The sequence below is a fragment of the Tupaia chinensis genome, unplaced genomic scaffold, assembly GCF_000334495.1.
Source record: "Tupaia chinensis unplaced genomic scaffold, TupChi_1.0 Scaffold146187_1, whole genome shotgun sequence".
NCBI lineage: Eukaryota > Metazoa > Chordata > Mammalia > Scandentia > Tupaiidae > Tupaia > Tupaia belangeri.
The window spans coordinates 1,986,963-2,014,653 of NW_006206042.1; the positions used below are offsets into that span (position 1 = coordinate 1,986,963).

Sequence of the window (27,691 nt, forward strand, 5' to 3'; positions counted from 1 at the left end):
ACTGTCTGTCTCTCTCTGTCTTTCTTTAGGGCACATAGCACAGGCGCCCTATAGCAAAAAACCTCTCTCTCAAAAAAAAAAAAAAAATCCAAAAAACAAAAAACAAACAAACAAAATATTCCAAAAATTTAATAATGTAATGATTGTGCTGTTTCAAAAGTGTATTTGGCCGGAAGTAAAGCAAATGAGTCATAATTCAAAATGATTTACTACTGAATACATTTCAAAGGCAAGCTTCTTTAGTGTTTGAAGAAGTTTTGACCCTAATGTGTGTAGCATGGTAAGAAACAGTAAACATGCTTTATGAGGCTTTATAAATCATATCTCTATGGACTATGAATCGTCTGAAGACAAGATGGAGACAAGGAAGCATAGAAAAGTGACAGAAGCACATTCTTTATTACCATATTCGTCAAGCTGTTCTAGAATCCTGGGAAGTCATGATTTCTTAGGATCAACAGGAAATCTTGAAGAGTAATATTAAGATAAAAAAAAGGAAAGAAAGATTTCATGGACACTTGGCTACTTCCTAGCTTACTATAATTTGATTTTTTAATAACAGTAAGACCCCTGCATGGATTTTATTCTTCATATGGCTCCCTCTGCTAACCTTTCAAGTCTTTCCCCAAATCTCACTTACTTCTCTCCCTGCAAATTTCTGGCTCAACAGACAAATGGAGGTAGGGGTCAGAGATGTGGTCCATTGATCACAAATATCTAAAAATCAAGGGCATGAAGAAAAGGCACCTGGTTTGTTGTAGGGTCAGTCCAGGAATGGAGGGAGACGGAAAGTTACGGAGTATCTATGTAGTCTAGACATTCCCTCCAGCCAGAGGAGGAGCTTTTGAGGCCAAAAAAGGCTCTCTGAAGAGCAGCTTTCAGGGTTTCTGGGTGCTATTCACTGAGGGCCCTCGAGAGTCACTCTGGAAGAGGAGGCAACAGACATCCTGAGCCAGGGGACCTCATTATGTGTGGGGCACATTTACCAGATTACATGAGCTTGTGCTTTGGGAATCAAAGCAGTTTTTTATTGCAAGTAGAAGCAGCAGTGGCTTATTTGTCGGGTTTTATTTTTTAAATAAATATTCTATTTTTATACAGTTGCGCATTGGAAAACCATGGTTACAAAGCCCCAGTGAGCTCTAGCTATGAACACTGTCTTGGATTCCAGGAAACTAGGTAGCTCTCCTGTAGTTAAGAACTCTGTTCATTATTAGACCCTGTTCCCTCCTGCAAGCCATCCCCCGAAAGGGAAACAATCACTTCAAGCTATAGGATTCAAAAACGGGAAATCAAAACTCAGTAGGCATGAGAAACCTTTCTAGACCATCAGAAGACCACTGAGAATGTCCCAAACAAATACGTGCCGCGATTTTATCCTAAGGGACCTTCAGGCAAATGACTACATGTACTGAGTTTCATGAGCAGACTCTGGGGGTATCTTGACATTCGTTCCTCCACCCTAACCCCAGGCATTATTTTTCACCCTTGACGGCACCTTTTATATCCAGTTCATCAGAAGAGCCTAAAAATTCTCTCCTAAGTTAATTTTTTCACATTCAGCAAAAAATAAAGGCCCTCCATTCATCTCTCAATAAACTTTGAAAAATACCCCTCGTAACTTTTATTTTTGTTTGTCTGTTGTGTCTCCTCTCCTTCCTTCTCTGCTAGAATTTGGGGCAACTTTTCAATTTAGGAAATTGAAAAATAAAATGGTTTACAGCCAATATAAGAATGCTAATAACATTTGCTCTTATTGCTGTAAGTTTCAGATGTATAAGAAAAGGACATACTAGCTAAACTAGAGTTTCTTAGAAAACTCAGGATTTAAAGTGTTTTTTTTTTTCATTATTCATGATTGAACATGTGTGCACATATGTGAGAACGGAATGAGAGAGAGGAGCATCCGCTATAATAAAATACATGCATGGGTTTTATTGTTGTTAAAGGATCAAATTATAGTAAGCCGGGAAGGATCCAGGTGTCTGTGAATCTTTGGTCTGGTCATGCAGCAATCTCTTCCTTCAGGCCTCCAGCCTGTCTGATCCAGGGCACTCTCACATGACTGGCAAAGAATCCTTTGTTTACAAGTAAGCAAGAAATGAAGGAAGTCAGCGGCTAGGGTTCTGTTAAAAGGCCAATGGCCCAATAATCTCTGACTCCTAGTCAGCAGGTTTCGTAAAGCAGGGCCTTAAAAACAGCTCAAGGGGCTGAGCACTAGAAAGTGCCATGTTTCTGGGAACTGTGTTTGGTGGCTTTATCTCAGCCTTGCCCTAAGCACGTAAGCTTGTCCATACATATAACTATAGTTACCTATATCCATGATTACTCGTACTGAAACCTTGATGTGATCTATGGCTGCATAGCAAACTACCCTGATTGCAGTGGCCGAGAGCAACAGCAATCGTGTATCATTCTCTCCATGAGTGACTCGTCTCAGTGAGGTTATTCTCATACAGGGTCTGTCATGTTTTGGTCAGGACGTGATTAAGGCTTGCTCATTTTCGTGCCAGTCAATCAATATTGGCTAGCAACAGAAATAACTACCTGTGTCCATTCTATGTAGCTTCCTCATGGTATTAGCAAATCAGTCACAAAGGCATACCCAGTTTCCAGGGGAGGGAGTACAGACTTCACCTCCTAATAAGAACATTTCACATTATAAGAACATGCGAAATCAGAGCTATATTCATATATATATATATACACACACACATAGTCTGCCACAGTAAATTACCAAATGGCTAACATCTTCTCCTGGACAGTTTAGACTACTTGTTCTAAAAAGGAAACAAGAGGGGCTAGCAGATAGTATGATGTTTAAGGTGCTCGCCTCCCACATGGTTGACTGCAGTTCAAATTCCAGACCTGGTGGCTTGCTTTCTCATTTTCCTTCTCTCTCTCTGATGAGTGCACTTGCCCTACAGCAAGTTAAAAAAAAAAATGATGATAATATAATTAAATAATTAATTCTTTCAGTGAAAAAAGAAAACAAGAAACAAAATCTAAATTAGACTAATCAAACTCTAGACTCTTCATAGTTAGATTTTTTAAAATTTATTTTTATTAGTAATTGAGATTTAATACCTGTACATGTTTGTGAGGTACGATGTCTTTTCCAGTACATGAATACAGAGTGAAATGACCAAATCCGCATAGTGAGCATATCCATCTCCTCAGACATTAGTTATTACTTTGCGTTAGGAACACTCAAAATCCTCTGTTTCAGCTAATCTGGAACGCACAGTAAGTTGTTAACTATAGCTTCTCTACTGTACTATGTAATACAAGAACTCATTCCTCTTATCTGTTACTCAACATCTTTCCAAACCCACCTACCTCTACATTTCTCAGATGCTACAATACCTATTCTAGTCTTTCCTTCTATGAGGTCATCTTTTTTAGTTTCCACATATAGGTGAAAACATGTGGTTTTCCTCTTTCTGTGCCTGGGTTATTTTACTTAACCTAATATCCTCCAGGCTTGTCCATGTTGCCTCAAACAGCAGAATTTCATTCTTTTCAGTGACTGACTAGTATTCTATGGTATGCACATATGTATGTACGTATGTCTATATGAATATGTCTTCAAAAATTCATGGAAAATGCACGTTACAAAAAACTGTACATGCATTTTAGTTTTTTTTGAACCAAAATAAACTCAATCTTTAATTCCATTTTTCCACAAAATTTTGAAGTATTCTTCTATAAAACAATTTCTCTTCTATTCATCTGTTTATACAGTAACATTGTTTTTCTCTCTCTTGGCTATTGCGAATAGTATTGCAATAAGCATTGGAGTGCAGATCTCTATGACATCATGATTTCCTTTCCCTTGAATATATACCTAGTTCTACTTTTATCATTTTTGAGGAAATTGTGTACTGTTTTCTATTTTGTGTACTAATTTGCATTTCCATCCAAAGTATAAAAGAATTTTTTATTCTTTACCTCCTCATTAATACTTGTTATTTTTTAAAAATCTTTTTGATAGTAGTCATTCTAGTTGGGGTGGGATGAAACTTCACTGTGGTTTTGACCTGCATTTCCCTAATGATTAGTGATGTTAAACTTATTTTTTTTCCCCATATACTGGTAATTTACATATATTTGGTTGAGAACTATCTGTTCAAATCTATTGCCCATTTTTAAATTCAATTACTTGGATTTTTCTCCATTGGTAAATTGTTTGAATTCCTTGCATGTTTTGGATAGCTCTCCCTTGTTGGATGTATAGCTTGCAAGTATTTTCTCCCACCCTGTAGGTTGTCTCTTTATTGTTTCCTTTGCTATGTAGAAACTTTTTGGTTTGACATATACCCATTTGTCTGTTTTTGCTTTGTTGCTCATGCTTCTGAGTTCTTATTTTAAAAATATTTGGGCCAATGTCATGAAGCAGTTTTTCTCTGTTTTATTTTAGTACTTTCAAATTTTTGGGTGCCATGTTTAAAGTTTAAATTGATTTTGAGGTGATTTTTGTATATAGTGAGAGGTAAAGTTCTAATTTTTTTTCTTTTGTGTATAGATATTCAGTTTTCAAAGAACTATTTCCTACATAGGTGTTTATGTAAATGTAATCATGCTTTTTCATATGCTGAAGTTACAAGGATTCTTGGAAAAATTAAAGGAAAACATGAGACCCCCATAAAAATATCATAAATCATCTGCAAATCTAACACTAGAAACTTGAAATGATATCAATTTGAGTTGAAAGTGAGAAAGATTTACAGTTAATAGACTAGATGGTAATTGTAAAAGGTAAACATGAGTTACTAAAACTTTGTTTAAATTTTCTATTTTTATTTATTTAATCCCAGTGGGAAGAATGAAGGAAATAAAATACAGAAAATGCAGTCTCACATCAAATCTTCACTGATTAATCGTGTAATTTTTTTTTCAGTTAAAGTTTTGACTAGGCACACTAAAAACAACTTGTTGCAAAGTATTTGTAAGTTTATGTGTCGACATGTAGACTTGCTGCATGTCATTATCTCCTTTTATTTAAAAAAATTTTAATCATTTTAGATATAAAGCTTAATACTTACAAAACACTATTTAAAGTGTATATCTTATCAAGTATAATAATATAGTAAAGGGACCAGCAGTTAGCGTAATAGTTATGTTGCTGGGCTCCCATGTAGTCGACCATCTTTCAAGTCCTGGACCCGGTAGCTTAAACTCATACCAGGCGTGTGTGCGTGCGTGCCCAAGATCCAGAGAGGAGAATGGAGGAGAAGGGATTGTGGCGCGGCCATCCCCCCTGGGGGGGTGATTTCTCATTCTCTGTATCTCTGCCTCACTCTGTCTTTCTGGCGAGTGCATGCACCCTATAGCAAAAACCTCTCCAAATAATAATAATAAAAATAATAATATAGTAAACATTTGAGGGTCTATCTCTCAACTCAACTCAACTCAAGAGCTACACTTACTTAAGTATTTCTAATTTTTTTATGTCCTTGTGTCCTTGCACCACACCCTCCATCCTCACCAGAGGTTACTGCTATGCTGATTTTTGTTTATTTTTATCTTACTTATTTTTATCCCTTTATTACATACGTGTGTATATTTAGGCATCACTGTTTAATTATATCTATTTCTGAACTTTGTAAAATGTTACATCGTATATAATTATCCCAGATTTGCTTTTGCTTAAAATTTAAAATTATATTTCTACGATCTGGAATGGAACTTTAGTTTACTTATTCAACTCTGATATACTATATTGCCATGTGTACATACCCTAATTTTTTTTTTATTCCTTTTACTCTCAAGAAATCATAGGGTTGTTTCCAGATATTTGTTAATATAAATGATTATGATTCAAAAATTTTAATGCATGCTTCTTTGAGAAAATGTGCAAGTCTTCTAAGTTTTATATCTTTGAATTTTATTAGTTCATGGGATATTAATAAAGTCAACTTTACAAAATAGTACCAAATTAAATTTTGAATTGGTTGTACCAATTCGTGTGCGTGCGTGCCCAAGATCCAGAGAGGAGAATGGAGGAGAAGGGATTGTGGCGCGGCCATCCCCCCTGGGGGGGTGATTTCTCATTCTCTGTATCTCTGCCTCACTCTGTCTTTCTGGCGAGTGCACGCACCCTATAGCAAAAACCTCTCCAAATAATAATAATAAAAATAATAATATAGTAAACATTTGAGGGTCTATCTCTCAACTCAACTCAACTCAAGAGCTACACTTACTTAAGTATTTCTAATTTTTTTATGTCCTTGTGTCCTTGCACCACACCCTCCATCCTCACCAGAGGTTACTGCTATGCTGATTTTTGTTTATTTTTATCTTACTTATTTTTATCCCTTTATTACATACGTGTGTATATTTAGGCATCACTGTTTAATTATATCTATTTCTGAACTTTGTAAAATGTTACATCGTATATAATTATCCCAGATTTGCTTTTGCTTAAAGTTTAAAATTATATTTCTACGATCTGGAATGGAACTTTAGTTTACTTATTCAACTCTGATATATTATATTGCCATGTGTACATACCCTAATTTTTTTTTTATTCCTTTTACTCTCAAGAAATCATAGGGTTGTTTCCAGATATTTGTTAATATAAATGATTATGATTCAAAAATTTTAATGCATGCTTCTTTGAGAAAATGTGCAAGTCTTCTAAGTTTTATATCTTTGAATTTTATTAGTTCATGGGATATTAATAAAGTCAACTTTACAAAATAGTACCAAATTAAATTTTGAATTGGTTGTACCAATTCACAGCATGACCAGCAAAGAATAAGCAGACTTTCAGTTGATCTACATCCTTTCAAACAGTTGTCACTAGACTTTCTAATTCTTATATAACTAGTGGATGTGAACGGTATATCATTGTGATTTTAATTTACATTTTATTGAATACTAAAGAGGGTAAACATCTTTTAAAAGTTTATTGGCCATGCAAGTCTTATTTTGTGTAAGATACCTATTCATGTCTTTGTTTACTTTTCTAATGGATTATTTGTGATTTTCTTATTTAACTGTAGCAACATTTATATATTCTGTACACCAGATTCTTGTCCTTTATATGTTTTGCAAATATTTGCTCCATTTTGTGGCTTGTCATTTTATTTTCCTTAAGGTGTTTTCTTTTCTTTTAGATTTTTGCCATAGGGTGTGTGTGCTTACGGAAGAGAGAAATAAATAGAGAGGGAAAATGAGAAATCACCCCTCACTGTAATCCCCTATCCTCTCTTCTCCTCTCAGAATATTGGGCATACAAGCACACATGCCTGGCATCCTTTTCAAGCCACCAGTTCTGGGACTCAAACTGCAAAGTTAGCCATGTGGGATCCAATGTCTTAACCACCATGCCACTTGCTGGCCCATTATTGTGTTTTCTATTGAACAAAGTTTATTTTAATAAAATTATATATATAATTCTTGTGTTCTACAATTAACACTTCCTTCATCTCTCGAAAAAATTTCTACATTTATCTCAGAATAATCTCCTTTAATTTTCTTATAAGCATGCTTTAATATATTTTTCATATTTATTATTTTTAATTTTTTTCATATTTAAATAGAACTTGGAATTGATTATTATATATGAGGTAAGGTAAATATTCAAATGCTGTTTGTTTTAAATGACTAATTAATATCCCATAAACTTTCTTTGAAGAATCCCACACTTTCTCTCTAAACTTCTCTATCATATATAAAAATTCCATAAAAGCATAGGTTAATTGGTGCACTTTTTTGTTAATAGGTAAATTTAATTCTCTATACCAAAGTCACATGGTCTTAAAAATTATAATTTCATATAATATATTTCAGTTATCAGAAGATCAATTTTCCTTACCTTATTGTGTTCTTCAGTAGCTGAACATTTTACTTTTCCATACAAATTTTAGAATCTAGTTTTTGAAATTGCATTAAAGTAAATGTTTATTTGATACAAATTAATATGGACTATTTCTCCATTTATTTAAATGTCTTTAATGTTTTGTCTAATCTGCTGCAAAATCACCATCAACCTAGGTGACAGAAAAGTTGTTATATTCATAGTTATGGTATATTATAGAAAAAGTACAACTCAACACAGAGAAAAGGTGTATGAAGAAAAGTCCAGGAAAAACAAAGCTTAAGCTTCCAGGTATTTTTTTTTTTTTTCCCAGTGAAGGGATTTGGTCATGCTTAAATTTCCTAGAAATAATGTGTAATGACATATGCAAAGTTGCAAACCTGCAAAGCTCACCTGAGCCTTTGTTTCAGAGTTTTTATTAGAGATCAGTCACATAGGTATGCAACATCTGTGTGACTGACCCCAGCTATTCAGACTCCAGTCCCATAGAACAAAAACAGGTGTTTATCATAAATCTTATTGTTAGCATAAATTATCTGATAAGACAGGTACTGAATGGCTCAAGGCTTTCAGTATACAAAAACACTTACCATGCAGAATAATTCATCAGTCAGGGACAGTCCTGAAGACAATGCTGCTGGGGAATGTACAGGATTTATGAACCCAGACCTGCTACATTAACTTTTCTTTGCACAAATATTTAAAAATTTTCTTCATAGAAGCTTTATATTTTAGGGTTTTTGAGGGGAGAGGAGTAAAACTTTTGAAGATATAATTTCATCCTTACAGAAAAGTTACAAGTGGCCAGTCAGTGGCCTGGTGGTTACAAATAAATATATGTTTGATCACATTCATTTGAACAACTATATACATATTATAGAGTAAAACCGTATAGTAATTTATGTGATCTATTCTATCAAGGGATTTTTAGGCTGTTTGCAGTTTGGGGTATTTAGGAGTATTATAAACAGGATCATTCTTCATATATAATTATGCACTTCTAGGAGCCTATCTGTAGGAGACATTTGAAAGTTAAATTCCTTGGCCAGTGACTCATACATTTAAAGACATCATAGCTATTGCCAAACCAAAACAAAAATAGAATGTATCTATTTACACACTCAGCAACACTGCTGGAGAATGCATCCTCACTCATACGTCCATCGACCATGGGCCTTACCAACTCTGAATAAGTTGCAAACAGATAGGTAAAAATTGTGTATTATTTTTTTCTTTGAAGTTTTCTTTTTTTGGTTATGAGTGAGACTGAGTATCTTTTCATATGCTTATTAGCCATTTCTACTTCGCTTGCGATAAGGGCCTATTTACATATCTTGCTCACTTTTCATACTGTATTTTTGGTTCTTATTGTAAGAGTCCTATGATAAGAAAATACACATTTTATCATATATGTTGCAAATATTGTTCTTTCATTTAGCATTTCCACTGAATTTATGGGTTTGAAATTTCGTCAGTACTATCTTTGTGTGTTCTTTCTCTTGACATCAGATTTTATTGCTTTCACGTTTTGATTAGTACTTTACAGGGCCTTCCTACCTGATTATTTTTTCAAGTATGCATGCTGTCTTCTCTATCGCTTATGCCTTAATGTTTTATTCATATGGAATTTAATTGTAAAGAATGATATTAGGTATACTTCTTTTTTTTGGGGGGGGAGAGTTTTTTTTTTTTGCTATAGGGCACATGCGCTCGCCAGACAGACAGAGAGAGACAGAGAGACAGAAAGCAAGAAATCACGCTCCGGGAGGATGGCCATGCCACAATCCCTTCTCCTCCATTCTCCTCTCGGGATCTTGGGCATGCGCGCATACATACCTGGTGTGAGTTTAAGTCAATGGGTCTGGGACTTGAACCGCAGTTGACTACATGGGAGTCCAGCGACATAGCCATTACGCTAACTGCTGGTCCCCTAAATTAGGTATACTTCTTAAAACAAAATCAAACATCCTTTTTTTTTTTTTTCCAGTAACTAACCCATTGTCTCAAGACCATATATTGAAACATAAAAATTTCTTGTTTTGTTATGTGTCTCCCACAATTTTTCATTCATTCATTTGTTTATTTGTTTACATTTTTAATGGACACATAAAATTCTACATATTTATAGAGTACAGTGTAGTTTTTCAGTACATGAATTTAATACATAATGAGCAAATCAGGGTTATTGGCTTATCCATCATCTCAAACCACCTTATGCTATCATAGCTAGGTCTTCCCATAGTATGCTTCTTAGGAATCTCTTTTTGTTGGTTTCATATTGTACTTATAGTATTTATAGAAATGTAGAAATACTCACCGGTTTTAGCCTATATAAAATTGAAAGCTTTATATTGAAAGTAAGAATCTGAAGAAAATGCTTCTGTCTTTTTTTAATGTTCCATTAGAGTTTTATAATATTCTTCATATAGACAATACACATTTCTTGTTTTCAAGGTGCTCTATTTTATTTAGAGATGGGCTATCTTCTCCCATTACATTTTCTAAAGAGGTGTTTTCATTACTTATCTTTCAGACTCATTTCCAATGGTATTCTAACCCAAATAATCAGCTGGCAAATTTTACATCCCACAGGCAAATGTGTTTCTTCTACTTTCAGGTCTTCATACTGCTCTCCACTCTGCCCTCACTTTCCTCCCCACCCTGTTAAGGTTTCATAGACTAATATTTTAATTAATGCCATAGACTATCACTTAATTGTCACATTTACCTTTAATTCACATGTTCTCATTTTATCTAGCATAATACCAACCTTAGTTAAATCCAATTTTCCTCTTGCACAAAGCATCGATACAGCTGAATTTCACTGGCAAAAATACATTAATGTCATGATTGGTCTTGATTAAAATTCATGACATTTAACATTAAGTGAGTTATCGATATTGCTCAGCAACCCTTGTGTATAGCTTACCATTCTCTCTCACCACCTTTGGCATCTTTTCACACATTCTTTTCTATCCTCTGATTCCAAAGCCTTTTTCTTCTCTCTCTCTCACTCGTTTTTTTTTTTTTTTTAAGCAGATGACTTCACTTTTATTTTATTAAGATTTCAAGGTAATTAGAATAGGTCTTCTACATATTCTCACCACTTTTACTCAACTATGCCCATCTCTGTAAAAAACCAAGCCTTATATATTCTCACTGTGGGCAAGTGATCTGTGCACTTTAACAATTTTTTTATTCATTCATTTGTTTATCTGTTTACATTTTTAATTGACACATAAAATTCTACATATTTATGGAGTATAGTGTAATTTTTCAGTACATGAATATAACATGTAATGACCAAATCAGGGGTATTGGCTTATCCTTTATCTCAAACATTTGTGATTCCTTTGTTGGGAACACTCAAAATCCTTTCTTGTTGGTCATCTGAAATACACAATAAGTCATTGTTAAATAAAGTTATGTACAGTACTGTATACCACTAGAACTTGTTCCTCTTACTAACCATAATTTTGTAAATAGTACCCAACATTTCTCTATTCTCTCTCTCTTTTTTCCTACCAGACTCTAATAATCACTTCTCTATTCTCTACTTCTATATGGTCAACTTTTTTTATCTGTTTGTTTCCACATATCTGTGAGAACATGTGCTATTTGTCTTTCTGTGCCTGGGTAATTTCACTTAACATAATGTCCTATGGTTTTGTTGACGTTGCCACAAACGGTAGGATATTTATTAATACTTTATGTGTTTGGGGACTCTTTTGTAGAGTACATATATCTTTATGATTACTATATCTTCTTGAGTAACACATCTCTTTATCATTATATAATGGTGTTCTTTGTCTCTTTTCAGTTTTTGACTTAAAATGTATTTATTTTTAAATTGCTACAGGACATATGTGCTCAACAGAAAGAGACAGAAAGCAAGAGGGAGGGAGAAAGCATTCCCTAATGGGGTGTGGTCATGTTACAATTTTTTTTCCCATTTCTCTATCCTTTTGAGAATTTAGACATACAGGTGCACAATATCTGGCATGTTTCTCAGGCAACTGGTAGGGAGTCAAACTATGGTTGGTTCTATGGGCTTCACTTCCCTTACCCACCAAGCTATGTGGCTGGTTCAAGTCTATTTTGTGTATGGTAACAATAGCTATTCCTGCTCACTGTTAGTTTCATTTATGTGGAATATCTTTTTCCATTCCTTCTCTCTCAGTCCATGTGCATAATTACAGGTGTAGTGAATTCCTTTTAGGCAGCATGTAGTATTTTTGGTTTGTTTGTAAATTTGATCTGTTCCCATTTAGAGTGAAGATAAAGATATATTGCTGTTGTTTTCTTAGCTGTTTCCTGGTTGTTCTGCATATTCTTTAGTTTTTGTTTGTGTTATTTTGTTCTTTTTATAATTTGTATTTGTAGAATGGTGTGTTTTGTTTTGTTTTGTTTTGCCTTTTTGTAGTAATAAGGTTGATTCTTTTCTGCTTCTCATTTGTGAGTTTTGTATTTCCATGTTTTTGTTTTTTTCTAGTCTGCCGTAGGGCATGTGCACTCACTGGGGAGAGATAGAGAGGGTGAGAGAAAGAGAAAGTTAGGAAGCATCTCCAAGTGGGAATGACAATGCCTCAATCCTTTCTTCCACTCTTCTCCAGGGATTCTGGGCATGTGCACATGCGTGTTTGGCATGTCCCTCAAGAAGGCAAGTTTGGAACTCAAACCATGCAACCAGATATGTGAGATCCAGATGCTCCATTCACCATGCCACCTGGCCAGCCCTCTGTATGTGCATGTGTGTGTATTTGCTCTCAGGTGTGCATGCTCCTTGGAGAGAGACAGATTGAGAGAAAGATAGAGACAGGGAATATAAGAAATTGCCCCCAGGGAGGATGACCATACCACAATCCCTTCTCCTCCTGGGATTGGGTTTACACCACCTGTAGTTCCATTCATGTGTTTTTAGAATGGTAGTTATAACCTTTTTGTTTATAGATGTAAGACTCCCCAAAACATTTATTATAAACTCAACTTTTCTCAATTTTTGCTTGAGTTAAATTCTCTCAATTTTTGCTTGTCTGGGAAAAATTTTATTTCTCCTTCAATTACAAAGTACAAATTTGCTGGATATAATATTCCCAACTGATAAAGTTTGAGGTTTTTTTCCTTTAGAGCTCTGACTATATCATTCCATTCTTTCCTGAAATGCATAGTTTCTATTGAGAAATCAGTTGTTAATCTGATGGGCATATCTTCATACGTGACTTATTATTTTCCTATTGTATCTTTTAAAATTTTTTTCTCTTTAACTTTTAGTAGTTTAATTATAATATGCTTCAATGAGGTATTTCTTAGTTGAATCATTTAAGAATATTTGAGCTTCCTGTATCTAGATGTGCATATTTTCTTCAACACTTGAAAAGTTTCAGCAATTATTTTATTAAATAAGTATTCTCTCCCTATTTTTTAAAGTTTACTCCTTCTATGAGAAAGAAAAATAGTGATACAGGCAGTCCCAGAAGGTCCTTATGACATGATCCACTCAGTCTCAGTTAGCTCAGATCACAGATACGTATGTGCCTGACATGCTCAGAGAAGACTCAAGACATGAATCGTGGACCTTTCCCTTGCGGGTCTGGCTGTGTACTACTGCACCTCCAACTACTCCCTCTCTATTTTTTTTCTGGAATTAGTATAATGTGAATATTCTTTTGATAGTATCCCATAAGTTCCATATAATGTCTTTACTCTTTTTCTTTTTCTTCCATTTCTTTCTCTAACTGGATGTTTTTTATTAAAAAAAAAAAACTATCTTAAATCGATTTCTTTTTTATGATTGGTCTAGTCTGCTGTTGAAACCATTGAATCACTGGAAAAGTAATTATGTGTATACACACACACACACACACACACACACACATATATATATATACATATGTGTATATATATTCTTACTGAGTTTTTTAGTTTGAGGATTTCTGTTTGGTTCTTTTTATAATTTCTATCTTCTTATTTAATTTCCTTGTATATCTTTTTAACTCACTGTTGAATTTAGATTGCTGGTGCTTTATTAAGGATTTTTGCATCCATGTTCATCAGAGATTTTTGACCAGCAGTTTGCTTTTCTTGTGGCATATTGGTCTGGCTTTAGTATTAAGGTGATGCTAGCCTCAGTACATACATTTGAAACTGTCCCATTATTTTTTGGAAGACTTTTAAAAGGGTTGATATTAATTGGTATATATTCTTTATTCTTCTTTGACAGTTTGGTAGAATTAACCCATAAAGTCATCTGGTCCTGGTCTTTTCTTCTTTGGAAGATTTTTGATGACTGACTTAATATCCTTATTTGTTACTGGTCTATTCAGACTTCCTATTTTTTCTTATATGTTTTAATAAGTTGTATTTTTTAGGAATTTACTTATTTATTTTATTTTGTATGTGAAGACTTCTAAAAGTTTGTTGAAAAATGGAATTGAAGGGAGCCAGTAGGTGACCTATGGTTAAGGCAATGCACTTCCATATGGCTGACCACAGTTTGAGTCTCAGATCTGGTGTCTCACTCCAGACACAAATACCTCGAAAAAAAAAGACAGAAAAAAATGGAATCAAAATACATATCTATTTTTATGTGAAACATTTTTTAGAGAAGTTTTTGATATAAGGCATGTGAGCTCACCAGAGAGACAGAGAGAAACAAGAGAGACAGAAAGCGAGAAATCAACCCCCGGGGGGATGGCCACGCCACAATCCCTTCTCCTCCATTCTCCTCTTGGTATATTGGGCATGCATGCACAAGCACCAAGTGTGAGTTTTAAGCCATCCAGTCTGGAACTTGAATCACAGTCGACTACAAGGGAGTCCAGCAACGTAACCATTATGTCATCTGCTAGTCCCTGCTGTGAAAACATTTAAAGTCAATGCATAGTGGGTTTTTTTTTCTTTGTTTGTTAGAGATTTTTGCTATAGGGCATGTGTACTCACTGGAGAGACAGAGAGACAGAAAGTGAGGAATCATCTCCTTGGAGGGGATGACCACACTGCAGTCCCTGTCTGGGCTCCAGGACTAGCGTAACAGTACAATGGCAGGACATCTTACCTCACCTTACTCAACAGAGGAGTTCTCTCAAGCCCACTGTATCCTAATCCCTATTCTAGAAACAGAAGGCCACTGAAGTAGGCTCACTCCTACCTAAGATAATGCCAGAGTCCCTTTCGCAACATCAAGTAAGTCCAACACCTCTAGCAAAGGGAGTCTCACTAACAAAGGCTAGACAAACATCCTCCCTTCTCACAGGGTCTGCAGTTTTTCTTCTCCTCAGAGAGAAAACCAAACAACTGGGTGGCACTTACACAAGGAACCTGGGCCAGGAAGTCTGTTATAAGAGTGCCATTCTTCTCTCTCACTAGAAATACCTGGGAAACCAGATGGCATTGGCAAGATATTCCTCCAATAAGCCCTGCTTTTGAAGCCTTTTTGATACTGTGGGACTAATATTTTCCCCCTCAAACCAGAGACACAGGGCTACAGTAAGAGTGGGGGGTAGGGATAGAGATACTATAGGCAGATGTTAACACAGGAAATGAAAGGCTCTCCATCCCCTCACATTCAGGAAGACTATGACCTGACAAGCACCTGATCAGAAATCTCCATATCCTTTTAGACTTAGTCTCCCCTCCCCATTAGTAGCCAGTTTGGGGAAATCCCTTTTATTCCTCTTAGGCAATATTATCAGTGGGTTGTAGGGGCCTAAAAGAACCAGAAAAATTCAGAAGGTCATAATAAACTGAAAATGCTCTGAAAAGTAAATTGTCTTAAACCATAGCTCAAAAAAGTACATTAGGAAAACTAAGTGACTATCTGCTAAATTAAAAGATTAAACTAGAACCCAGTCTTCTAACAAAGTAGACAAAATAGCTAGGCTACGAACTAAAAATAAATAACAGAAAGACAATAGGAAAACATTTAAAACATGAAAATTCACCAATGCATATCTAAAAAACTCCACGGGTCAAAGGAAGTAAAAGAATACATAGAAAGAAATAAAAAAATGAATATATTTCATGTAACATATGAATGCAGAAAGGAAATTTGTAGCATGTAAGTATCAAAAGGAAATTTGTAGCATTAGAAGTGAAGAAACATTTCAAACCCATAATCTAAATTTTTAGTTCAGAAACTAGAAATAGAATAGTAAAATAAACCAAAACAAGCAAAAATTTTTTAAAATAATGAAATAAAAAAGAGAAATCAGACAAAATGAAAACAGAAAAATGATCGAGAAAAACTAATGCAACAAAACAGATGCTTTGAAATAAAGCAATAAAACTGATGTCTCCAACAAGACAGACAAAAATAAAAAGAGAGATGAATACAGATCACCATTATCATTAATAAAATAGGGAATTTATTACATATTCTATAGCTTTTTAAAGACTAATAAAGAAAGAATATGAGTAATTTTATGCTCATATGGATTAATTCTCAAAAAACTTAAACTACAAATACTAAAACAGATCATCTAAACAATCACATAACTATTATGTAATAATCAGAATAATTTTATAACTGCTAAGAAATAAAATTAAAAATTTACAAATTTCTGAAAAAGGAATCTATAGGTTTAGATGGTTTCATTGGAGCATTCTACCAATTATCTAGTAAGATATTTCATTTTAAAAATATATTAAAAATTATAGAATTATTTTTCAATGAGAACTTTACAATTTGTGTTTGTTAATGATTCTTCCTTTATCCCCTCACACTCATCTTCTACCATCCACTCCTTTCCCCTATAGTCTCTGTTACCTACCCTCATCCTTTATACTATCACATCTTTAGATTTTTCAATTTTTGACATAGAATGCAGACATTTAGGTCATACTGAGTGGGGATATACAGTGTGTGTCTTTCAAAGTCTGGCTTACTTTGTCTTCTATATTTGTTCACTTTGAATCAAATGGCAGGGTATCCTTGTTTCTTATGGCTGAGTATTCCACATTATATATGTGCCACAGTTTTTCAACCTAGTCATCAGTTCTTGAACACTTAGGTTGATTCCATGTCTTAGCAATTGTAAATAATGCTGCAATAAACATGGATGTGCAAGTGGCTTTCTGAATGATTTTCAATCCTTTGGGTAAATATGAAGGAGTGGTATTACTGGGTCATATGGTAGTTCTATTTATAGGTTTTTGAGAAAACTCTATATTGTTTTCCACATTGATTGTACTAATTTACATTCCAATCAACAGTGTAAGAGATTTCCCTTTTCATCACATGCCAACGCTTGTTATCCTTTATTTTTTTGATGCTAGCTATTCTAACAGGGTTAAATTTTATCTCATTGTGGTTTTAATTTGTATTTCCATTATGACAAGATACTGAAGATTTTTTCATATGCCTTTTGGGCATTCATGTCTTCCTTGGAGAGTTGTCTATTCAGATCATTTATGCATTTTTTTAAATTGAATTATTCTTTTTTTTTTTATGGGTGAGCTGCTTGAGTTTCCTATATGTTCTGGTTATCAATCTCTTGTTTGAAGCATAATATGCAAATATTTTCTTCCACTCTGAGGGCTGTCTCTTCACTTTAATTTTTTTTTTTTTATTTGTTGAGTAGAAACTTTTTAGCTTGAGAGATCCCACTTGTCTATTCTGGGGATTATTGTCTGTACTTTAGGAGCCTCATTTAAAAAATTGTTGCCTACTCCATTTTCTTCCAGAGTTTCCCTTAAGTTTTCCATCAGTTATTTTTATAGTTTAAGACTTTGCATTCAAATATGTGATCCATTTGGAGTTGATTCTTGTCAATGGTGAGAGATGGGGTTTGGTTTCATTTTTCTGCAGGTGGATATTCAGTTCTTTCAGCACCTTTGTTAAAAAGACATTCTTTTTTTCTACTGCATTGTTTTGTACCCTTTGATCAGTTGGATGTATGACTTTGAAGTTATTTCTGGATTCTCTAGTCTGTTTCAAGGGTCTGTGTGTCTATTTTTATGACAGTACCAAGCTGTTTTGATTATCACCACTTTGTAATATATTTTGAAGTTAGGTGATGAGATGCTGCTGTATTTATTCTTTTTGCATGGTACTTCCTGGTCTTTTATGATTCCAGAAACATTTTATGATTTTTTTTCTATCACTGAATATGTAAATTAATTTGGGTAGAACTGACATTTTGATTATATTGATTCTTCTGATCCAAGAATATGGGATGTCTTTCTGATTTTATGTCATATTTAATTTCTTTTTTTTTGTTGTTGTTGAGAGATTTTGCTATAGGAAGCATATGCTCACTGGAAAGACACATAGAGAGAAAACAAGAAATGACCCCTCAGGCAGGATGGCCACACCACAATAATTTCTCCTTCCTTCTTCTCTTGGGATTTTGGGCAAGCATACACACACACACACACACACACACACACATCATGTTTTAAGCTGCCAGGTCCAAGAATCAAACCCTAGTCCGCTATGTAGGAGTCCAGCAATTTGTATTCTGCTACTTTACAGAATTCATTAGTCATTTCTAGGAAGTTTTTAGTGGATTCCTTTGGATTTTCTACAAATAAAAACATATCATCTGAAATAGAGACAGTGTTGTTACTTCTTTTCCTGTCTGAATCACTGTTACTTTGCTCTCTTGTCTGATTGCATTGGCTAGAACTTTCAGCACTATGTTGAAAAGGGGTGGAGAAAGTGAGCTGCCTTGTTTTGTTCCAGCTTTTAGTAGAAAAGCTTTCAGCTTTTCCTTATTCAGTATGATGTTTGCAATGGGTCTGTCATATATGGATTTTTATCATGTTGAGAAGTGTCCCTTCTATCGCTTTTTTGCAGAGAGTATTGATTATGTAGGCAAACTATATTTGATCAAATGGTTTTCCTGCATCTGTAGATATGATTATAGGTTTTTATCTTTATTTCAGTTACTGTGATGTATGACATTAATTGTTTTGTGTATGTTTAACTTCCTTGTATACCTGGAATAAAACCTACCTGGTTGTAGTGTACAATCTTTTATTAATTTTAAAAATTATTATTATTTATTATTAGTTATACACTTAATCTCTATACATTATTAGATTGTAAAGAGATTTTACCTAACATGTTATACTCCACATGCCAGGCAGTTGAGAGTACTATACATGACATCATCAACAGGCATCAAACCATATCTGTGTCCCACCAATCTCTTACTTCTCCAGTTTTTTCCAAATTTCCCTTTCTGCACTCTTCCCCTCTCCCACTCTCCACTTTGTCCCCATTTTCCATAACAATTTTCAACACTTTTATGTCCTCCAGTCTTTCAGTCTCTACCATAGAGTGGAGGTAGTCAGTATATGTTAAGTGGAGACATACAATGTCTCTGTTTCATAGCCTGACTTGCTTCACTCAGCAATAAATTTTCCATGTTTTTCCACTTTCTATCACTTTCTATCCAATGCCAGGGTGTTTTGTTTTGTTTTGTTTTGTTTTGTTTTGTTTTCAGTTGACTAGAATTCCATGGTGTACGTATGCCACACTTTTTCAATCCATTCATCAGTTTGTGGACATTTGGGTTGGTTCCTTGTCTTAGCAATTGTGAATAATGCTGCAATATAGTTATGCAAGTGCTTTTCTGACTGAGCATTCTCCTATCCTTTGGGTAAATACTCAGGACTGGAATTGCTGGATCATAAAGTAATTCTATTTGAAGGTTTTTGAGGAACCTCCATATTGTTCTCCACAGTGGCTAGATCAATTTACATTCCAACCAACAATGTAGGAGAGTTCCCCTTTCACTACATTCCCTCAAGCACTTATCATTTATTGTTTCGTTTTTGTTTTTGTTTTGTTTTTGTTTTCATTTTTTAAATCTTCACCATTCTGAGTAGGGTTAGGTGGTATCTCATTGTAGTTTTGATCTGCATCTCCCTTATGATAAGGGATATTGAGCAGTTTTTCACACACTTTTTTGACTGTGTGTATGTCTTCCTTAGAGAGTTGTTTATTCAGTTTATTTTCTCATCTTTTGAGCTCATCATTTTCTTCCGGGTAAACTACTTGAGTTCCCTGTGTTTTCTGGTTATCAGTCTCTTATCTGAGGCATAGTTAACCACAATATTTTCCCTTTCCGAGGGTTGTCAATTCACATTGATTACTGTGTCCTTTGCTGTGCAGAAACTTCTTAATCTGATGTAATCCTACCTGTCTATTTTGGGGATTATTGCTTGTGCTTTGGGAGTCTTGCTTAAGAACTCTTTGTCTACCCCAATGTCTCTGAGAGTTTCCCCAGTGTTTTCTGCCAGTAGTTTTATAGTTTGCATCTTAGGTTTAGATCTTTGATCCACCTTGAGTTGATTTTTGTTAATGGTGACAGATAGGGGTTCAGATTCATCTTTATCCAGATAGATACTCAGTTTTTCTAACACCACTGCTAAACAGGTTTTCCTTTTCCCACTGGATTTACTGGTACCCTTTGTCAAAGATCAGTTGTCTGTATGTTTCAGGGTTTAGTTCTGGGATCTCTACTCTATTCCATTGGTCCTGTGTCTGTTTTTGTGCCAATATCATGCTGTTTTGATTATCACAGCTTTGTAATGTATTTTGGGATCAGGAAGAAAGATGCTATCCACTCCAATCTTTTTGTATAAGTTTGCTTTGGCATTATAGGGTCTTTTATGATTCCAGACAAATTCTGATTGTCTTTTCTAGATCTGAAAAATTTCTCTTATAATTTTATAGGGATTGCATTAAATATGTAGATTAATTTGGGTAGAATTGACATTTTGATTATATTAATTCTCCCAATCCAGGAACATAGGATGTCCTTCACTTTTTTGGTATCATTTTTTGTTTCTTTTTTGAGATTTTCCTTATAGAGGTCTTTGATTTTCTTGGTTAGTTTTATTCCTAGGTATCTTATACTTTTTGCAGCTTTAGTAAATAGGATTACTTTCTTCAGTTCTGTCTCTGTCTGCTTGTTGTTTGTATATAGTAATGCTATAGATTTTTGTAAGTTAAATTTGTATCCTTCCACTTTACTGTATGCATTTATTACTTCGAGAAGTTTCTTCATGGATACTATTGGGTCTTCTATGTATACAATCATGTCATCTGCAAAAGGAGATAATTTAAACTTTCCTTTCCCTATTGGAATGCCTTTTATTTCACTCTCTTAATGAGAGTTACATTGTCTGATCGCATTGGCTAGGACTTCCAGTACTATACTGAATAAGATTGAAGAGAGTGGGCAGCCTTGTCTTGTACCAGTTTTCAGTGTAAAACCTTTTAGCTTTTCCCCATTCAGTATAATGTTAACTGTAGGTTTTTCAGAGATGGTTTTTATTATGCTGAGAAATGATCCTTCTATGCCGATTTTACTGAGAGTCTTAATCATGAAGGAACACTGTATTTTGTCAAATGCTTTTTCTACATTGATTGAAATGATCATATGGTTTTTATCTTTCTTTCTGTTAATATGGTGTATTACATTTATGGTTTTGTGTATGTTGAACTACACTTGCATTCCTGGAATAAAGCTTATCTGGTTGTGATGAATAATCTTTTTTTTTTTTTTTTGAGAGGTTTTTGCTATAAGGCGCATGTGCTCACCAGAAAGACAGAGAGAGACGGAGACAGAAAGCTAGAAATCACACCCTCCCCCCCAGGAGGAATGGCCATGCTGTAATCCCTTTCCTCCATTCTCCACTCGGGATCTTGGGCACACGTGCACATGAACCCAGAATGAATTTAAGCCACCGGATCTGGGACTCAAACTGTGGTCAGCTACATGGGAGTTCAGCAACATAGCCATTACACTAACTGCTGGTCCCGTTGTTGTTTTTTCTTGAATCTCATTGAGTTTAGTTGCCATAAGTATTCTGAATTCTGTTTCTGACATTTCTGTGACTTCTTGTGTTTTCATCCACTGTTGATAAGGAATTATTTTGTTCTTTTGTGAGGGAAGTCTTTCTTGCTTTTCTCAAATTTCTTGAGAAACTTTGCAGTGATTTTTAGTCTTCTGGTGATGTATCACTCTTTCTACTTCTTTGAAGTAGGATTTTGCAGCTGTGTGCTTGTGCATTTTCCTATGACATAAATTAGCTCTGTGCAATTTCCCTTCTACTATGAGTGGCATTGTGGTATCCACAAGTGGGAGTTTTGGATTCAGGTTTTCAGAGAGGAGTTTCTCTTTTTTTTCTGCTGAGGGAAGTGTAGGGGGAGATAATCTCTCCAGAGCCTCATTGTATTCAGGTGTTTGGTCCCTGTATATCAAAACTTTTCTGTGTTCAATGTAGCTAGGGGGTGAGCTGGGAAGGTAGAATGTAATGTGGTAGAGGAAGGGACTTGGGCAGGGTCTTGAAGGCTGTGGCAGCTCCTCATTCTGCACTCCAGTCTGAGCAGGAGCCTGATTACGTCAGGCTGAGACTCCTATTCCCCTTTTGCTCCTGAATGGGTGGAGGGTAGGATAGCCTCTTCCAATTATTTAAAGGAAAATTAACACCAGGTTTAAAATATCGTCCAGAAAATAGAAAAAGAGAGAATACATAATTCATGTTATTCACTACAGAGACAAGAAAAATAAAGAAAACTGCAGGCTGATAGCCCTCATGAGCTTAGATGCAAAAATTCTGGGCAAAATATTAGGAAATTAAATACAAAATATGTAAAAAGAATTACACATCATGACCACACTGGATTTATTTCTGGAATTTAAAACTAGATCAATATTCAAAAATTAAGCAATTGTGAACCCCGTATTAATAGGCTAAATAAAAATGATTATATGATTTCAACTGACAAAAAGAAGACATTTAACAAAAACCAATAGTCACTCATTAGAAAAACTTTTAGCAAGTTAATAATAAAGTGGAACTACTTCAATTTGATAAACACATATTAACAAAAAGGTTAACTAGTTTCATAATTATTTTAGCTAGTACTGTCATTTCTAACCACTGGAATAAAGTTAAGAAAAGTAACTAAAAAGTAAATAGATTAGAAGAGGAACAAATCTGTCTCTATTTTCAGATCATATGATTATTTACATTGAAAAATATGAATATATCTAAAAAACAAAGAAACAAACAGAATAAAACACAAACTTCGAGAATAAATGCATTGAGCAAGGGCACAGCCTACAATTTCAATACACAAAAATTAAATTCATTTCTGTATACTAACAATAATTAGAAGGAAAATAAAATGATAAACACTATTATTTCCAATTTTAATGAAATATTTAGGTATGTATTTAGCAATTATAAGGTTTGTATGATGAAAAATATAAAATTCTGATTAAGAAAATCAAAGAAGACTTAAATAAATAGACATATATTCATAGATGGGAATACTCACTATACAATAATAAAAATGTCAATTATTTTAAAAATTGATCGGTAGGTTGAATTCAGTTCTATCCAAGTCCCAGCAAGAGTTTTTACATGTATGAAAAAGCTTATTTTACAATTTATTTGAAAAAGCACAAGCTTTAGAATAACTAAAACCATTTTGACCAAAAAGTATAAAGTGACAGAAATTACTTAAGCCTTACTATGCAACTTATTAATTAAGATAGCATAATATCAGTGAAGTAATAAATATATAGATTATGAGAACGAATTAGAAAACTCAGAAATTGATCTATGGAAAAATGTCTTTTGATAAAGGTATAAATACAATTTAATAGTCTTTAAAAAGGGGACCAGCAGATGGTATAATGGTTACGTTGCTGGACTCCCATATGGTCAACCGCAGTTAAAAGTCTTGGACCTGGCGACTTAACATTCACACTGGATACATGTGCGTATATGCCCAAAATTCCGAGGGAAGAATGGAGAAGGGATTACAGCATGGCTATTCCCTCTGCAGGGTGATTTCTCACTTTCTGTTTCTTTGTCTCTCTGGAAAGGGCATGTTCCTTATAGCAAAAAATCTCTAAAAATAAATAAATAAAAGATTTTTAAAAATACTCTTTAAGGGAACCAGCAGTTAGCGTAATGGCTATGTCCCTGGACTCCCACGTAGTCTACCGCGGTTTGCGTCCTGGACCCGGTGGCTTAAAACTCATGCCAGGCGTGTGTGCGTGCGTGCCCAGGATCCCGAGGAGGAGAAGGGATTGCGGCGTGATTATCCCCCCTGGGGGGGTGGATTTCTCGCTTTCTGTCTCTGTCTCTGTGTCTGGCGAGCGCACACACCCTATAGCGAAAACCTCTCCAAAAAAAAAAAAAAATACTCTTTAAAAAGTTTGGGCTAGCATGTCAATCAGTGGTTTGGTGGTTAATGAAGCTGGATCCTGCATGACTTTGAGTCCCAGGCCCAGCTGCTTGAAAAACAGGCTGGGAATGTGGGTGTGCAGGCCCAAAATAGGAAAAAGAGACTTGAAGAAGGGATTGTTGTGTGTGGCCATCCCCCATGGTAAGTTTTTCTCTGTCTCTCTCTTTCTCTGCCTCTCTCCAGCAAGTATTCATGCTCTCTATCAAAAAGCAAACAAAAAATATTGGGCTAGAACAATTAACTATCTATGGTCAAAAATGTAAATGTTGATCTAAACCTCATACTTAATACAAAACTAATTCAATTCAAAATAAATCATACACTTAAATGTAAAACATAAAACTATAAAATCCTGAGGAAAAATTACAGAAAAATGTGAAAATTCTTGATTCAAATGGAGATGAGTTCATAGACAATAGCACAATGTTTCTGAAAGTGGAAACTCAAGATTGTTAATATGTCAATTTTACATAAATTAATTTACAAATTTCAATAAAATACAACCAGAATTTGGGGCCAGCAGATAGTGTAGTGGTTAGGGCACTGGACTCTCACATATCCGACTGCATTCTTCAAGTCCCAGATGCAGTGGGTTGAAAATCATGACGAGCACATATGCATGTGTGCCCAAAATCCAAAGAGGAGAGTAGAGGAGAAGGGATTGCAGCATGGCCGTTCCCCCAAGGGATAATTTCTTACTTTCCCTCTCTCTATCTTCAGCAAGGACACATGCCCTATGGAAGAAAAGTTAATTGCCAGACTTTGATTTGCTGGCATGTGTATAAAGCTATTTTATGGAAGGGGATAAATTAAACAAGCATCTGGGCCAGAAGATGATATGGAGGTTAAGGTACTAAATTCCACATGACTGACTTTGTGGTTAGAGTCCTGGATCTGGTGGTTTAGAAAACACACCAGGAACATGTACGTGCATGACCAAATACCTGAGAGGAGAATGAAAGAGAGGGGATTGTGGTGTGGTCATCCCCCACCCCCACCCCAAGTGTGATTTCTCACTTTTTCTCTGTCTCTGTCAAGTGAGAACATACATTCTATAGCAAAAACACTTTAAAAAATTAAACAAACATTTTCTCATAAGGTAAACACTTCAATATATTGAGTTAGGCAAAGACTTTTAGATAAGACCCCCCAAGGCACAGGAAAAAAACACCAAAAATTGACAAAGGTAAAAAAGTTCTGCACAACGAAGCAAATTATAGACAACCAACAGAATGGGATAAAATATTTGCAGCCTACATTCCTACAAGAGATTGAAAGAATATGTAAGGAACTCAGATCATCTAAGAACCTTAATACTCCTAATTTTTCTGAATAAATAACTTTTGAAGGAAAGCATGAATTGCTAAAAAGCATATGAGAAAATGTTTAATGTCTCTTATCATAAGGGAACTGGAAATTGAAACTACAATGAAGAATCTCCTAAGTCCATAACTCCTAACTCCGTAACTGTTAACAAAACAAACACAAACAAACAAAACAAAAAATCAGAACTACTGATACTTTTTGCACTGTTTGTGAAAATGTAAACTGGAGGTAAAAATATAAATTTTCCTCAAAACTCTTAAAATGGAACTACTTGCTGACCCATAATTCCACTGGGATAACCAGAGGACAGGAAATCAATATGTCAGACAGACTTTTACATGTCCATGCTTATTGCAGCATTATTCACAATAACTGGGACCTAAACGTCCAACTGACAAATGGATTAAAAAAATATGACACATACACACAACGAAATACTTTTCAGTCATAAAGGACAACGAATTCCCGTCATTTGGGATAAAGTAGATGAATCTAGAAAATATATTGCTAAGTAAAAATAATTAGTGCAAGCTAAAGGACTCAATAACACAGAAGTAGAGAGAGTGTTGGTAGATACAAAGCTGCACAGGAGGGGGTGGACCCGGAGGTTTCAGAAATAATTAATAGATATATGAATGCATGTAAACAACTAGAATAGTGAAAAAGTATACCACAGTAGAGTAAAAAATCCTTGTTGATAATTCAACATATACTTCAAAAAAATAAAAATAAAAACCAGTAGAATGAATCCCTCTTGTCAAATTAAAATAAATGAATGAATAAATTAAATAAAATAAACAAAAAACATTTATAAGCAAAACATATCCAAAATTCTGAAGAAAACTAGTGACAGATAATTAACTCTATTAGATGACAAAACATAGAGCAAACTGTAATAATGAATAATATTGACACATGAAATAAATATATAAATGCAACAAATATAAATTCTATGAGTAGATCGATAATCATATAAGATCTATTACTATAATTTTAATTTGAAGTGTAAAATAATTTTTTTGCCTTTTTGTTTTGTTTCTTTAAAATACTATTAAAAAAAAGGCTGAGTTGTGAGCAATACTGATAGTCAGAGATAAGAGAAACCCACAGTGGAAAAATCAATTACGGTAAGTCTGAGTTTAAAAATAAAAAGTACTTTGGTCCACCCAATGGTTGTATTAGCCACTCTGAGGATTTAGGTCTGTGGCAGAGAAGAAAAAGCCCGCTATAAGAAGATCAAAACTTTGTTCAAATTGTAGGAGGGGCATGCTGCTGGCAGACATAAGTATCCTCCAGTCTAGGAAGGTAAGAACTTTTTCCCTTATCAAGATTCACCTATTACTAGGAGTTATACTTCTTACACAGAATTTTCTATGATGGGGAAGTCAATTTATAGCAGATTTCGTTTTTTTAAGTCCCAAATGACAGATAAATGTTTTCCGACTTTCCACAAAAGTATCTCTAAGAAGAAATATTATGAAATAATGTCATAAAACATTAATGCTTCCTCACTTTTTAAAATGATTATTGTTATCCCATATTGTTCCAGGGGACATTTATTCGCCCCAGGGAAGGATAAAGCCACAAGAATCAGAAAAAAAATCTATTGAATTTCAAAAATATTTTTTAACTCATAACTAAAACGTGTAATAAAAGCTGAAACAGTTGTTAAGTTTAGCAAGCTCTTCTTAAGAGAAAAGCTTCTTTTAGTTTACAAAGAAAATTTTGAACATCAGAATTCTAAGTACTAATGTACTTTGGATATAAAATATATAATGTAAACTAGAGTTGGGAAGAATTTAGATTTTTTCTGCCAAAATAAGATAAAGATACCTGGCCTTTGGAGAAGACAGCTCCAGTTAGCTGGATACTGAGAAAGGCCCTCTCTTGCTTCTACCCCAGCTAAACCTGATGTGGGATTGAAGGAAAGATATTTATGAAAGCAGAAAGGATATGCCCCCTCACTTCCAAGAGGAACCTCTTAGAAAAACTTGACTCCTGATGGAGCAAAATGTATAGAAGAAGCATCAGGTGGAGGGATTGATGGTATCTCACCGAGTCCTACCCACACTATTGCAGGACCAAGGATGCAGTTGAATGTCCAGGTACCCTCAAGGAGTAGCTGAGAGATCATCTATGAACTTGGAGTGACTGCAAGATGTTCCATAAGGAAGGTATGAAGTGCAAGGACCACTTGATTTAAGAACATGGCAAGACAAAGTCACCTCAATGGATTTGAACAAGGATGGTCATTGAGGGACACATATTGTCAAAGAATTCAACACAAGAAGGTGGAAATGACGATGGATCAGGTTTCTCTTTCT

General features: G+C 34.7%; 1 protein-coding gene across 1 annotated transcript in view; it reads right to left on the minus strand.

Annotated features, from left to right (window-relative positions):
- The window catches only part of LOC102492171 (olfactory receptor 10J1), a 34,508-nt gene that overhangs the window by 3,717 nt on the left and 3,100 nt on the right, over nt 1-27,691 (minus strand). The window lies entirely within an intron of this gene.